This window comes from Triturus cristatus, chromosome 3_1 (assembly GCF_964204655.1).
Source record: "Triturus cristatus chromosome 3_1, aTriCri1.1, whole genome shotgun sequence".
NCBI classification, from domain to species: domain Eukaryota; kingdom Metazoa; phylum Chordata; class Amphibia; order Caudata; family Salamandridae; genus Triturus; species Triturus cristatus.
In genome coordinates this window covers 947,675,924-947,682,483 of record NC_140583.1, presented here as the reverse complement: position 1 = coordinate 947,682,483, position 6,560 = coordinate 947,675,924, and positions in this window count along the sequence as shown.

The window sequence follows — 6,560 nt, the reverse complement described above, 5'->3', positions numbered from 1 at the left end:
AAAATACCAACCAAGCCAACCTAAAATGAGTAAAAGCAACCCCTGACACTGTGTTTCGCTCTAATTAGAGTTTTTCAGAGAGGTATAGCTTTGTCCAGATACAAGGGACCACCCAGTATAAGTCAAAAAAATACCGTTTCAGGCATAGAGTGACGAATAAATTATGCGAAAAAGAAAAGCAGAGAACTCTGGGTAGTTCTCTGGTTTAGGTGGAAAGCAGCTCCTGTATGGAGCACTCTCAACACCAGCGACTCTCTAGATCTGCTCACCTCAAATGTCTGTTTTTCTATCAAAGTTTTTAAGCATGGGATTAACACAGTGCCATCCACGCCGAGATAGAAAGGGACAAAATCTTTTGCCATTTGTACAGCAAAATCTTTAAGCATAGGACTAGCACAGTACTGTCCTTGCCGAGCTGTAAAATGACAAAAGCCAATTACCACTTCAGGCACAGTATTACAGCTTTGAATCTGTAAAATACCAACCAAGCCAACCTAAAATGAGTAAAAGCAACCCCTGACACTAGGGGGCATATTAACAAGCCAGGCGATAAAATTAACGCCGCCTTAGCGGCAGAAAACTGCCGCTAAATGGGCGATAATGGGCTTGATAATATGCTCTATGGAATTCCAATTGAAACCCATGTTAGATGTGAAGGGCATCTAACATAGGCTTCAATTGGAATTCCATAGAGCGTATTAACAAGTCCATTATCGCCGTTTTAGCGGCAGTTTTCTGCCGCTAACGCAGCGATAATTTTATCGCCTGGCTTGTTAATATGCCCCTATGTTTTGCTCTAATTAGTGCTCTTCAAAGAGGTATAGCTTTGTCCAGACACAAGGGAGCACCCAGTATAAGTCAAAGAAATACCCTTTCAGGCATAGAGTGACGAATAAATTATGCAAAAAAGAAAAGCAGAGAACTCTGGTAGTTCTCAAGTTTAGGTTGAAAGCAGCTCCTGTATGGAGCACTCTCAACACCAGCGACACTCTAGATCTGCTCACCTCAAATGTCTGTTTTTCTATCAAAGTTTTTAAGCATGGGATTAGCACAGAGCCATCCACGCTGAGATAGAAAAGGACAAAGTCTTTTGCCATTTGTACAGCAAAGTCTTTAAGCATAGGATTAGCACAGTACTGTCCTTGCCGAGCTGTAAAATGACAAAAGCCAATTACCACTTCAGGCACAGTATTACAGCTTTGAATCGGTAAAATACCAACCAAGCCAACCTAAAATGAGTAAAAGCAACTCCTGACACTGTGTTTCGCTCTAATTAGAGTTCTTCAGAGAGGTATAGCTTTGTCCAGACACAAGGGACCACCCAGTATAAGTCAAAAAAATACCGTTTCAGGCATAGAGTGACGAATAAATTATGCGAAAAAGAAAAGCAGAGAACTCTGGGTAGTTCTCTGGTTTAGGTGGAAAGCAGCTCCTGTATGGAGCACTCTCAACACCAGCGACTCTCTAGATCTGCTCACCTCAAATGTCTGTTTTTCTATCAAAGTTTTTAAGCATGGGATTAGCACAGTGCCATCCACGCTGAGATAGAAAAGGACAAAGGGGCAGATTTATGTTAACTGGCGCATCCCTGCATATCAGCAGGGATGCGCCAATTATTATGCGCCACAGCTGCGCCACCATGGATGCGCCGCATTTATAATGCGGCGCACCATGGGGCAAAAACGGCACAGATGCGTGACGCATCTGTGCCGTAAAAGTGGCGCATTGCTGGAGTTGCGTCGCAAGCGCGACGCAGCTCCAGCAATGTTCTGGGGGGCCCTATCTGTACAATGCTGCGTCATTCCTTAAGCCTGCTTCAAGCAGGCGCAGGGTTTTGACGCAGCATGGGCCTAAAAGTGACTGAGTGAAATCTGTTAGATTTCACTCAGCCACTTTTAGGAGGCGTTCCTGCGCCGGAACGCCCCCACCTGCCCTGGAACGCCTACATGTGGCGCAGGGCTTTACAACGTGACGCATCTCCCAGATGCGTCACGTTGTAAATACCCCGCACCAAGGCGCAGGATTTGCGCCGCTACTGCGTCACAAAAATGACGCATCGGCGGCGCAAAAGTGGCGCAAGTGCAACATAAATCTGCCCCAAAGTCTTTTGCAATTTGTACAGCAAAGTCTTTAAGCATAGGACTAGCACAGTACTGTCCTTGTCGAGCTGTAAAATGACAAAAGCCAATTACCACTTCAGGCACAGTATTACAGCTTTGAATCGGTAAAATACCAACCAAGCCAACCTAAAATGAGTAAAAGCAACCCCTGACACTGTGTTTCGCTCTAATTACAGCTCTTCAAAGAGGTATAGCTTTGTCCAGACACAAGGGACCACCCAGTATAAGTCAAAGAAATACCTTTTCAGGCATAGAATGATGAATAAATTATGCAAAAAAGAAAAGCAAAGAACTCTGGGTAGTTCTCTGGTTTAGGTGGAAAGCAGCTCCTGTATGGAGCACTCTCAACACCAGCGACTCTCTAGATCTGCTCACCTCAAATGTCTGTTTTTCCATCAAAGTTTTTAAGCATGGGATTAGCACAGTGCCATCCACGCCGAGATAGAGAAGGACAAAGTCTTTTGCCATTTGTACAGCAAAGTCTTTAAGCATAGGACTAGCACAGTACTGTCTTTGCCGAGCTGTAAAATGACAAAAGCCAATTACCACTTCAGGCACAGAATTACAACTTTGAATCGGTAAAATACCAACCAAGCCAACCTGAAATGAGTAAAAGCAAACCCCGACACTGTGTTTCGCTCTAATTAGAGCTCTTCAGAGAGGTATAGCTTTGTCCAGACACAAGGGAGCACCCAGTATAAGTCAAAGAAATACCCTTTCAGGCATAGAGTGACGAATAAATTATGCAAAAAAGAAAAGCAGAGAACTCTGGGTAGTTCTCAAGTTTAGGTGGAAAGCAGCTCCTGTATGGAGCACTCTCAACACCAGCGACACTCTAGATCTGCTCACCTCAAATGTCTGTTTTTCTATCAAAGTTTTTAAGCATGGGATTAGCACAGTACCATCCACGCCGAGATAGAAAAGGACAAAGGGGCATATTTACAAGCCAGGCGATAAAATTATCGTCGCTTTAGCGGCAGAAAACTGCTGCTAAAACGGCGATAATGGGCTTGATAATATGCTCTATGGAATTCCAATTGAAGCCCATGTTAAATGTGAAGGACATTTAACATGGGCTTCAATTGGAATTCCATAGAGCATATTATCAAGCCCATTATCGCCATTTTAGCGGCATTTTTCTGACGCTAAAGCGGCGATAATTCTATCGCCTGGCTTGATAATATGCCCCAAAGTCTTTTGCCATTTGTACAGCAAAGTCTTTAAGCATAGGACTAGCACAGTACTGTCCTAGCCGAGCTGTAAAATGACAAAAGCCAATTACCACTTCAGGCACAGTATTACAGCTTTGAATCGGTAAAATACCAACTAAGCCAACCTGAAATTAGAAGAAGAAAAAAAAACCCTGACACTGTGTTTCGCTCTAATTAGAGCTCTTCAGAGAGGTATGGTTTTGTCCAGACACAAGGCAGCACCCAGTATAAGTCAAAGAAATATCCTTTCAGGCATAGAGTGATGAATAAATTATGCAAAAAATAAAAGCAGAGAACTCTGGGTAGTTCTCTGGTTTAGGAGGAAAGCAGCTCCTGTATGGAGCACTCTCAACACCAGCGACTCTCTGGATCTGCTCACCTCAAATGTCTGTTTTTCTATCAAAGTTTTTAAGCATGGGATTAGCACAGTGCCATCCACGCCGAGATAGAAAAGGACAGAGGGGCATATTTACAATACCTGGCGCATCCCTGCATATCAGCAGGGATGCGCCAGTTATTGTGCGCCACAGCTCCGCCACCAGGGATGCGCCGCATTTACAATGCGGCGCACCATCGGGTAAAAACGGCACAGATGCGTGACGCATCTGTGCCGTAAAAGTGGCGCATTGCTGGAGTTGCGTCACAAGCGCGATGCAGCTCCAGCAATGCTCTGGCGGGCCCTATCTTGCTAATGCTGCGTCAATCTTTACGCCTGCTTCAGGCAGGCGCAGGGTTTTGACGCAGCATGGGCCTAAAAGTGACTGAGTGAATTCTTGTAGATTTCACTCAGCCACTTTTAGGAGGCGTTCCTGCACTGGAACGCCCCCCCCTGCGCAGGAACGCCTACATGTGACGCAGGGCTTTACAACGTGACGCATCTCCTAGATGCGTCACGTTGTAAGTACCCCGCACCATGGTGCAGGATTTGCGCCACCGCTGCGTCACAAAAGTGACGCAACGGCGGCGTAAATGAGGCGCAAGAGGCTTGTAAATGTGCCCCAAAGTCTTTTGCCATTTGTACAGCAAAGTCTTTAAGCATAGGACTAGCACAGTACTGTCCTTGCCGAGCTATAAAATGACAAAAGCCAATTACCACTTCAGGCACAGTATTACAGCTTTGAATCGGTAAAATACCAACCAAGCCAACCTAAAATGAGTAAAAGCAACCCCTGACACTGTGTTTCGCTCTAATTAGAGCTCTTCAAAGAGGTATAGCTTTGTCCAGACACAAGGGACCACCCAGTATAAGTCAAAGAAATACCCTTTCAGGCATAGAGTGATGAATAAATTATGCAAAAAAGAAAAGCAGAGAACTCTGGGTAGTTCTCTGGTTTAGGTGGAAAGCAGCTCCTGTATGGAGCACTCTCAACACCAGCGACTCTCTAGATCTGCTCACCTCCAATGTCTGTTTTTCCATCAAAGTTTTTAAGCATGGGATTAGTACAGTGCCATCCACGCCGAGATAGAAAAGGACAAAGTCTTTTGCCATTTGTACAGCAAAGTCTTTAAGCATAGGACTAGCACAGTACTGTCCTTGCCGAGCTGTAAAATGACAAAAGCCAATTACCACTTCAGGCACAGCATTACAACTTTGAATCGGTAAAATACCAACCAAGCCAAGCTGAAATGAGTAAAAGCAACCCCTGACACTGTGTTTCACTCTAATTAGAGCTCTTCAGAGAGGTATAGCTTTGTCCAGACACAAGGGAGCACCCAGTATAAGTCAAAGAAATACCCTTTCAGGCATAGAGTGACGAATAAATTATGCAAAAAAGAAAAGCAGAGAACTCTGGGTAGTTCTCAAGTTTAGGTGGAAAGCAGCTCCTGTATGGAGCACTCTCAACACCAGCGACACTCTAGATCTGCTCACCTCAAATGTCTGTTTTTCTATCAAAGTTTTTAAGCATGGGATTAGCACAGTGCCAGCCACGCCGAGATAGAAAAGGACAAGGGGCAGATTTATGTTAACTGGCGCATCCCTGCATATCAGCAGGGATGCGCCAATTATTATGCGCCACAGCTGCGCCACCATGGATGCGCCGCATTTATAATGCGGCTCACCATGGGGCAAAAACGGCACAGATGCGTGACGCATCTGTGCCGTAAAAGTGGCGCATTGCTGGAGTTGCGTCGCAAGCGCGACGCAGCTCCAGCAACGTTCTGGGGGGCCCTATCTGTACAATGCTGCGTCAATCCTTACGCCTGCTTCAAGCAGGCGCAGGGTTTTGACGCAGCATGGGCCTAAAAGTGACTGAGTGAAATCTTGTAGATTTCACTCAGCCACTTTTAGGAGGCGTTCCTGCGCCGGAACGCCCCCACCTGCCCTGGAACGCCTACATGTGGCGCAGGGCTTTACAACGTGACGCATCTCCCAGATGCGTCACGTTGTAAATACCCCACACCATGGCGCAGGATTTGCGCCGCTGCTGAGTCACAAAAGTGACGCTACGGCGGCGCAAAAGTGGCACAAGTGCAACATAAATCTGCCCCAAAGTCTTTTGCCATTTGTACAGCAAAATCTTTAAGCATAGGACTAGCACAGTACTGTCCTTGCCGAGCTGTAAAATGACAAAAGCCAATTACCACTTCAGGCACAGTATTACAGCTTTGAATCGGTAAAATACCAACCAAGCCAACCTGAAATGAGTAAAAGCAACCCCTGACACTGTGTTTTGCTCTAATTAGAGCTCTTCAGAGAGGTATAGCTTTGTCCAGACACAAGGGAGCACCCAGTATAAGTCCAAGAAATACCCTTTCAGGCATAGAGTGACGAATAAATAATGCAAAAAAGAAAAGCAGAGAACTCTGGTAGTTCTCAAGTTTAGGTTGAAAGCAGCTCCTGTATGGAGCACTCTCAACACCAGCGACACTCTAGATCTGCTCACCTCAAATGTCTGTTTTTCTATCAAAGTTTTTAAGCATGGGATTAGCACAGAGCCATCCACGCTGAGATAGAAAAGGACAAAGTCTTTTGCCATTTGTACAGCAAAGTCTTTAAGCATAGGACTAGCACAGTACTGTCCTTGCCGAGCTGTAAAATGACAAAAGCCAATTACCACTTCAGGCACAGTATTACAGCTTTGAATCGGTAAAATACCAACCAAGCCAACCTAAAATGAGTAAAAGCAACCCCTGACACTGTGTTTCGCTCTAATTAGAGTTTTTCAGAGAGGTATAGCTTTGTCCAGATACAAGGGACCACCCAGTATAAGTCAAAAAAATACCGTTT